The sequence below is a fragment of the Lolium rigidum genome, chromosome 7 (assembly GCF_022539505.1).
Source record: "Lolium rigidum isolate FL_2022 chromosome 7, APGP_CSIRO_Lrig_0.1, whole genome shotgun sequence".
NCBI lineage: Eukaryota > Viridiplantae > Streptophyta > Magnoliopsida > Poales > Poaceae > Lolium > Lolium rigidum.
Genome location: NC_061514.1, coordinates 220,880 through 230,444, shown reverse-complemented (window position 1 = coordinate 230,444; position 9,565 = coordinate 220,880).

Sequence of the window (9,565 nt, the reverse complement as noted above, 5' to 3'; positions counted from 1 at the left end):
AAGTTCTTACAAAAACTTGCTAAGAATCCTAATGCTAGTGCTATAAACTTGGCTTTCACAAAACATATTACAAATGCTCTCATAAAAGCTAGAGAAGAGAAACTAAAACTTGAAACTTCTATTCCTAGAAAGTTAGAAGATGGTTGGGAGCCCATCATTAAGATGAAGGTCAATGACTTTGATTGTAATGCTTTATGTGATCTTGGTGCAAGTATTTCCGTTATGCCTAAGAAAATCTATGATATGCTTGACTTGCCACCATTGAAAAATTGTTATTTGGATGTTAATCTTGTTGATAATGCTATAAAGAAACCTTTGGGGAGAATTGATAAAGTTCGCATTACCGTTAACAATAACCTTGTCCCCGTTGATTTTTTTGTCTTGGATATTGAATGCAATGCATCTTGTCCCATTATATTGGGAAGACCTTTTCTTCGAACTGTTGGAGCCATCATTGATATGAAGGAAGTTAATATTAAATATCAATTTCCTCTCAAGAAAGGTATGGAACACTTCCCTAGAAAGAGAATAAAGTTACCTTTTGATTCTATTATTAGAACAAATTATGATGTTGATACTTCATCTCTTGATAATACTTGATATACACTTTCGCGCCTAGCTGAAAGGCGTTAAAGAAAAGCGCTTATGGGAGACAACCCATGTTTTTACTACAGTATTTTTGTTTTATATTTGAGTCTTGGAAGTTGTTTACTACTGTAGCAACCTCTCCTTATGTTAGTTTTGTGCATTGTTGTGCCAAGTAAAGTCGTTGATAGTAAGGTTCATACTAGATTTGGATTACTGCGCAGAAACGATTTCTTTGCTATCACGAATTTCGACCTGCCTCTCCGTAGGTAGCTCAGAAAAATATGCCAATTTACGTGCGTGATCCACAGGATATGTACGCAACTTTCATTCAATTTGGGCATTTTCATTTGAGCAAGTCTCGGTGCCTCAATAAAATCCATCTTTACGGACTGTTCTGTTTTGACAGATTCTGCCTTTTATTTCGCATTGCCTCTTTTGCTATGATGGATGAATTTCTTTGTTCCATTAATGTCCAGTAGCTTTATGCAATGTTCAGAAGTGTTAAGAATTATTGTGTCACCTCTGAACATGTGAATTTTTATTATGCACTAACCCTCTAATGAGTTGTTTCGAGTTTGGTGTGGAGGAAGTTTTCAAGGATCAAGAGAGGGAGATGATACAATATGATCAAGGAGAGTGAAAGCTCTAAGCTTGGGGATGCCCCGGTGGTTCACCCTCGCATATTCTAAGAAGACTCAAGCGTCTAAGCTTGGGGATGCCCAAGGCATCCCCTTCTTCATCGACAACATTATCGAAGTTCCTCCCCGAAACTATATTTTTATTCCATCACATCTTATGTGCTTTGCTTGGAGCGTCGGTTTGTTTTTGTTTTTGTTTTGTTTGAATAAAATGGATCCTAGCATTCATTGTGTGGGAGAGAGACACGCTCCGCTGTTGCATATGGACAAATATGTCCTTAGGCTTTACTCATAGTATTCATGGCGAAGGTTGAATCTTCTTCGTTAAATTGTTATATGGTTGGAATCGGGAAATGCTACATGTAGTAATGTAGTAATTCTAAAATGTCTTGAATAATTTGATACTTGGAAATTGTTGTGCTCATGTTTAAGCTCTTGCATCATATACTTTGCACCCATTAATGAAGAAACACCTAGAGCTTGCTAAATTTGGTTTGCATATTTGGTCTCTCTAAAAGTCTAGATAATTTCTAGTATTGAGTTTTGAACAACAAGGAAGACGGTGTAGAGTCTTATAATGTTTACAATATGTCTTTTATGTGAGTTTTGCTGCACCGGTTCATCCTTGTGTTTGTTTCAAATAACCTTGCTAGCCTAAACCTTGTATCGAGAGGGAATACTTCTCATGCATCCAAAATCCTTGAGCCAACCACTCTGCCATTTGTGTCCACCATACCTACCTACTACATGGTATTTCTCCGCCATTACAAAGTAAATTGCTTGAGTGCTACCTTTAAAATTTCCATTCTTTACCTTTGCAATATATAGCTCATGGGACAAATAGCCTAAAAACTATTGTGGTATTGAATATGTACTTATGCACTTTATCTCTTATTAAGTTGCTTGTTGTGCGATAACCATGTTCCCGGGGACGCCATCAACTACTCTTTGTTGAATATCATGTGAGTTGCTATGCATGTCCGTCTTGTCTGAAGTAAGGGAGATTTACCACTCATTTAATGGTTAGAGCATGCATATTGTTAGAGAAGAACATTGGGCCGCTAACTAAAGCCGTGAATCATGGTGGAAGTTTCAGTTTTGGACATATATCCTCAATCTCATATGAGAACACTAATTGTTGCTACATGCTTATGCATTAAAGAGGAGTCCATTATCTGTTGTCTATGTTGTCCCGGTATGGATGTCTAAGTTGAGAATAATCAAAAGCGAGAAATCCAAATGCGAGCTTTCTCCTTAGACCTTTGTACGAGGCGGCATGGAGGTACCCCTTTGTGACACTTGGTTAAAACATGTGTATTGCGATAATCCCGGTAATCCGAGCTAATTAGGACAAGGTGCGGGCACTATTAGTATACTATGCATGAGGCTTGCAAGTTGTAAGATATAATTTACATGATACATATGCTTTATTACTACCGTTGACAAAATTGTTTCTTGTTTTCAAAACCAAAGCTCTAGCACAAATATAGCAATCAATGCTTCCCTCTGCGAAGGGCCTTTCTTTTACTTTTATGTTGAGTCAGTTCACCTATCTCTCTCCACCTCAAGAAGCAAACACTTGTGTGAACTGTGCATTGATTTCTACATACTTGCATATTGCACTTGTTATATTACTTTACATTGACAATATCCATGAGATATACATGTTACAAGTTGAAAGCAACCGCTGAAACTTAATCTTCCTTTGTGTTGCTTCAATACCTTTACTTTGACTTATTGCTTTATGAGTTAACTCTTATGCAAGACTTATTGATGCTTGTCTTGAAGAACTATTCATGAAAAGTCTTTGCTTTATGATTCATTTGTTTACTCATGTCATTACCATTGTTTTGATCGCTGCATTCATTACATATGCTTACAATAGTATGATCAAGGTTATGATGGCATGTCACTCCGAAATTATCTTTGTTATCGTTTACCCGCTCGAGACGAGCGAGAACTAAGCTTGGGGATGCCGATACGTCTCCGACGTATCGATAATTTCTTATGTTCCATGCCACATTATTGATGATATCTACATGTTTTATACACATTATATATCGTATTTATGCATTTTCCGGCACTAACCTATTAACGAGATGCCGAAGAGCCGATTGCTTGTTTTCTGCTGTTTTTGGTTTCAGAAATCCTAGTAAGGAAATATTCTCGGAATTGGACGAAATCAACGCCCAGGGTCCTATTTTTGCACGAAGCTTCCAGAAGACCGAAGGGGGAAGGAAGTGGGGCCACGAGGCGCCGACACCACAGGGCGGCGCGGCCTGGCCCTTGGCCGCGCGGTCCTGGTGTGTGGGGCCCTCGTGTGGCCCCCCGCGTTGCCCTTCCGCCTACTTAAAGCCTTCGTCGCGAAACCCCCGAGCACCGAGAGCCACGATACGGAAAACCTTACCGAGACGCCGCCGCCGCCAATCCCATCTCGGGGGATTTCGGAGATCACCTCCGGCACCCTGCCGGAGAGGGGAATCATCTCCCGGAGGACTCTTCACCGCCATGGTCGCCTCCGGAGTGATGAGTGAGTAGTTCACCCCTGGACTATGGGTACATAGCAGTAGCTAGATGGTCGTCTTCTCCTTATGTGCTTCATTGTCGGATCTTGTGAGCTGCCTAACATGATCAAGATCATCTATCTGTAATTCTATATGTTGTGTTTGTCGGGATCCGATGGATAGAGAATACTATGTTATGTTGATTATCAATCTATTACCTATGTGTTGTTTATGATCTTGCATGCTCTCCATTATTAGTAGAGGCTCTGGCCAAGTTTTTACTCTTAACTCCAAGAGGGAGTATTTATGCTCGATAGTGGGTTCATGCCTCCATTAAATGCTGGGACGAGTGATGTAAAGTTCTAAGGTTGTGGATGTGCTCGTTGCCACTAGGGATAAAACATTGATGCTATGTCCGAGGATGTAGTTATTGATTACATTATGCACCATACTTAATGCAATTGTCCGTTGTTTGCAACTTAATACCGGAAGGGGTTCGGATGATAACCCGAAGGTGGACTTTTTAGGCATAGATGCATGCTGGATAGCGGTCTATGTACTTTGTCGTAATGCCCAATTAAATCTCACAATACTTATCATATCATGTATGTGCATTGTCATGCTCTCTCTATTTGTCAATTGCCCGACTCGTAATTTGTTCACCCAACATGCTATTTATCTTATGGGAGAGACACCTCTAGTGAACTGTGGACCCCGGTCCATTCTTTTACATCGAATACAATCTACCGCAATACTTGTTCTACTTGTTTTCCGCAAACAATCATCATCCACACTATACATCTAATCCTTTGTTACAGACAAGCCGGTGAGATTGACAACCTCACTCGTTTCGTTGGGGCAAAGTACTTTGGTTGTGTTGTGCAGGTTCCACGTTGGCGCCGGAATCTCTGGTGTTGCGCCGCACTACATCCCGCCGCCATCAACCTTCAACGTGCTTCTTGGCTCCTCCTGGTTCGATAAACCTTGGTTTCTTTCTGAAGGAAAACTTGCCGCTGTACGCATCACACCTTCCTCTTGGGGTTCCCAACGGACGCGTGCTGTACGCGTATCACACCCAAGGTTTATCGAACTCAGGGAGGAAGAGGTCAAAGATATCCCTCTCAAGCAACCCTACAATCACGATACAAGAAGTTTCTTGTGTCCCCAACACACCTAATACACTTGTCAGATGTATAGGTGCACTAGTTCGGCGAAGAGATAGTGAGATGCAAATGATATGGATGAATATGAGTGGCAATAGCAATCTGAATAAATTATGGCAGCGAGTAAACATGCAACGGAACAAGTAAACAAATGGAGATTCGATGTTTGGAAACAAGGCCTAGGGATCATACTTTCACTAGTGGACACTCTCAACATTGATCACATAATAAAACCACTCTACACTCTCTTGTTGGATGATGAACACCACTAATTGTGTAGGGCTACAAGAGCACCTCAATGCCGGAGTTAACAAGCTCCACAACATTCGATATTCATATTTAAATAACCTTAGAGTGCATGATAGATCATTGCAATTACACCAAGTACTAACATAGCATGCACACTGTCACCATCACACTATGAAGGAGGAATAGACCACATCAATACTATCATAGCAATAATTAACTTCATAATCCACAAGAGATTACAATCATAACCTACGCCAAGTACTACATGATGCACACACTGTGTCACCTTTACACCATGGAGGAGGAATAGACTACTTTAATAACATCACTAGAGTAGCACATAGATGAATAGTGATACAAAACTCATATGAATCTCAATCATGTAAGGCAGCTCATGAGATCATTGTATTGAAGTACATAGGAGAGAGATTAACCACATAGCTACCGGTACAGCCCCGAGCCTCGATGGAGAACTACTCCCTCCTCATGGGAGACAGCAGTGTTGATGAAGATGGCGGTGGTGTCGATGGAGGAGCCTTCCGGGGGCACTTCCCCGTCCCGGCAGCGTGCCGGAACAGAGACTCATGTCCCCCAGATCTTGGCTTCGCGATGGCGGCGGCCCTGGAAGGTTTGTCGTACCGTGGCTTTTTCGTCTCGAGGTTTTAGGTCAGGGACCTTTAAATAGGCGAAGAGGCGGAGTCGGAGGGCTGACGGGGGCGCCACACAATAGGGGGGCGCGGCCCAGGCCCTGGCTGCGCCACCCTATCATCTGGTGGCCCTGTGGCCCTCCTCTGCTGGCTCTCGGGTGTTCCGGAAGCTTCGTGGAAAAATAGGATGCCGGGCATTGATTTCGTCCGATTCCGAGAATATTTCCTTACTAGGATTTACGGAACCAAAAACAGCTAGAACAAAGCAATCGGCCCTTCGGCATCTCGTCAATAGGTTAGTGCCGGAAAATGCATAATAATGACATATAATGTGTATAAAACATGTGAGTATCATCATAAAAGTAGCATGGAACATAAGAAATTATAGATACGTTTGAGACGTATCAGGGAGCTGTACAAACGCAGTATTTCGGGTGTACTACAGCGATGCGTTACACCTGAAGAAGGAAGGATAATCCTGAAGGACATGCACGAGGGAATATGTGGTCATCACGCGAGCAGTCGAGCTATTGCTGCCAAGGTCTTTCGAGCTGGATTTTATTGGTTAACAGCAATTGAGGATGCAAAGGAGATAGTACGAACTTGTGACGCATGCCAGAGATTTGCCGCAAAACCTCACTCTCCGGCAGCAGAACTGATGTCAATACCATTGTCTTGGCCCTTTGCTCAATGGGGCCTAGACATGGTGGGGAAATTACACAAAGCTTCGCCAGGAGGATACGAGTACATGCTCGTCGCTGTCGATAAATTCACTAAGTGGATAGAAGCGAAGCCGATAAATTCACCAGATGCGGCGTCAGCGATAAAATTCGTAAAGGGCATCATTTTTCGGTTTGGAGTACCTCATAGTATCGTCACGGACAATGGCAGTAACTTTACATCCAAGGAATTCAAGGATACTGCGCAGAGGTAGGCATCAAATTGCACTTCGCGTCAGTTGCGCATCCTCAAACTAATGGCCAAGTCGAGAAAGCCAATGGTATCATCTGCAATGGTATCAAGAAGCGCTTGTTAGGGCCGTTGGAAAAAGCTCGACATACCTGGCCAGAGGAGCTGCCAAGTGTGCTGTGGAGTATTCGAACAACACCAAATACGGCGACACAAGAAACTCCGTTTTTTCTGGTCCATGGAGCCGAGGCAGTATTACCAATAGAGATAGAGCATGATTCTCCAAGAGTCACATAATATGATGAGGAGGCTTCAAGAAAGGCACTAGAGGACGGTGTCGACGCATTGGACGAAGCCAGAGACGAAGTATTGTCAAGGGTCACCAAATATCAGCAGGACCTGAAAAATTACCACAGTCGACGTTTGCGACCAAGATCCTTTCAAGTTGGAGACCTGGTTCTGCGACTCAATCAAGAACGTCATCGAAAAACTCGAGTCGCCATGGCTTGGCCCTTACGTCGTCACGGAAGTCATCGAAGGAGGAGCGTACGGGATCAAGGATAAGAAGACGGGGTTCCCGAGAAAAACCCCCGGAACGTGGCACGCCTAAGGCGTTTTTACGCTTAGTGTCGAAATATAGTCCTCCTTGTAAAAATACAATGTACTGAAACGCCCGCGAGTTTCCAGACGCACTCTTTTCCTTTTTCGGGGCACCGAGTGGGGCCGGTGTAACGGCCCAGGATAATACCTCTATTAGATTTTGTTTGTGCCTTTTCTTTTTGTGCATCATCATGGTATCATGCATATTTTTTTCATCCCAAAATTATATTCTATTAAACCCTATTTTACTGCTAAAACTATTCTCCTCCTTTTCTTCCAAATAATAGTCCACCTTTCCCTGCTTAATTTCCGGTTTAAAAACTATTTGTAAATGCTTTTAAAACAAAACAGCAAAATAAAACAACAAAATGTTTTAAGTAAAAAAATAGGGGGAAACAACCTCCCCAACCGGCCAGGCCTTCTTCAGCCCAGCCGGCAGCCCATCCCAGTGCAGCCCAAACCCACCTCTTGGCCCGTACCTCTTCGATTCCCTTTCTTTCCCCATTGTCGTCTTCCTCGCTAGAGGGCACGTAGAGGGCGTGACCCCGTGGTCCTCCCTCCCCAACCACTTCACCCCCTTTCCCCTTCCTTAAAGCCGCCTCCAGGCGCAGCAAACCCTAGCCTCCCTTCCTCCTCCTTAGCGCCGCCATCCTCTCCAACCTCTCTGTCTCTTTTCTTCACGAACAAAGAGAGCTCCAAAGCATCTGCCTCCACCTCGCCATGGCGCCGCCGCTACCGGCCACCCCTCGTCGAACCGAGACAACCCGCAGATGCCCCTCGTCGTCCTCTATGTCCCGGTGCGAGGAATCGAGCCAGAGCCTCCTGAATCGAGCGCACGGTCGCCGATTCCCCGAGTCGGTCGCCGTCCATCTTCTCCGATTCTGGCCACCCCGGGCCTCCTCCGTTCTCCCTGACCTCTCCATCAGCATCCCGGTGAGTGCGCGCATCTCCTGACCCTCTCCTCCATCTTCTCCGCTCTCTCTACCATGCTACCGGCGTTGACCGCCGTTTCTCCCCGCAGGTGCTCATCCCCGGCCTCCCTCCGGTGGTTCCCCGACGCCAAAACCACCCCCATGAGACTCCCATTGCACCTCCGCTTCTAACGCGCCATCCCGCGCGACTTGGCTCGCCTTGAATCGCTGGATCCGTGCTCGACCAGATCTCCCCGCCATGACTGCTGTCTTGAAGCTCGTCCCGCATGTTGTTTGTTCTTGTTGGGTTGTAGCAGTATCTTTGCAAGATCACCGTGGCAGCCTAACTGGTTCGTTCCTCTCTCCTGGATCAAGAGATCCTGTGTTCGAATCTCAGGGAGGCCAAATCCCCATTTTTTAATTCTTTTCCGATCTGACAGGTGGATCCCACCCGTCAGCCTCTGCCAGCGCCACCTCAGCTTCCCTGCCTTGTCAGCGCCAAGTCAGCTCCTCCCTGGCCCGCTCATCAGCCTATGTGGCTAGCACTTCTCTAGTATAAAATGTTTTCCCATTCTCTGCTTTTTTCTAAAAATTACCGCAAATGCTCTAAAACTTGTGTAATTCATATCTTTAAATCTGTAACTCGAAATACAAAGTATTTTATATGAAAGTTGCTCGAGAAAAATGCAAGGCACATGAATATGCCATCCATGCATCTGTTTGCATCTCGCATCATGTCGTTCCGTGATAGTTTGTGCATCTCACCTAACATATATGCGGAGTATTTCGAACACCGATTTGGTTTTCCCCGCTCCGTTTAATTTTGAAGTAGCTCACCCATGCTATGTCGTGTCATGCTAATCAACACTTAAATTTGTCGGTAGAAAATGCAACTCCAACCTAATTTGTGTGCCCGGTGTTTCGACTCCGATTAATATGGATAAGTTGCATCGTCGCATCATTGTTGCCATGTCATGCATATCATCTTGATCATGCTGGATCTTATTTATCCGTAGTAGTAAGATGTGCATCCGTTGGTTGTTGTAGCGCTTTGCTTCTTCCCGGATAGGATCACGAAGTGGTGATGTGAGATACGACAAGTCCTCCGAATGTTCCTCGGCAAGCTCTAACAGGCAAGCATTTCCCCTATACTCCTGTCCCTGCAGGAGTCGCTCACCTATTTTATTTTGCCTTCTCCCTCATGCTATCCTTAAGTTACGTTCTTGTCACGTGTCCTTTCCACTTGTTACCTCAAGCGGCCCATATTGCCACCACCACCTCCTACGGCTATTGTTTGGTTATCGAGTCTGCCTTGCGAGTCGTAGTGCATGCTAGTGTTGTTTTATCTCGTTACCG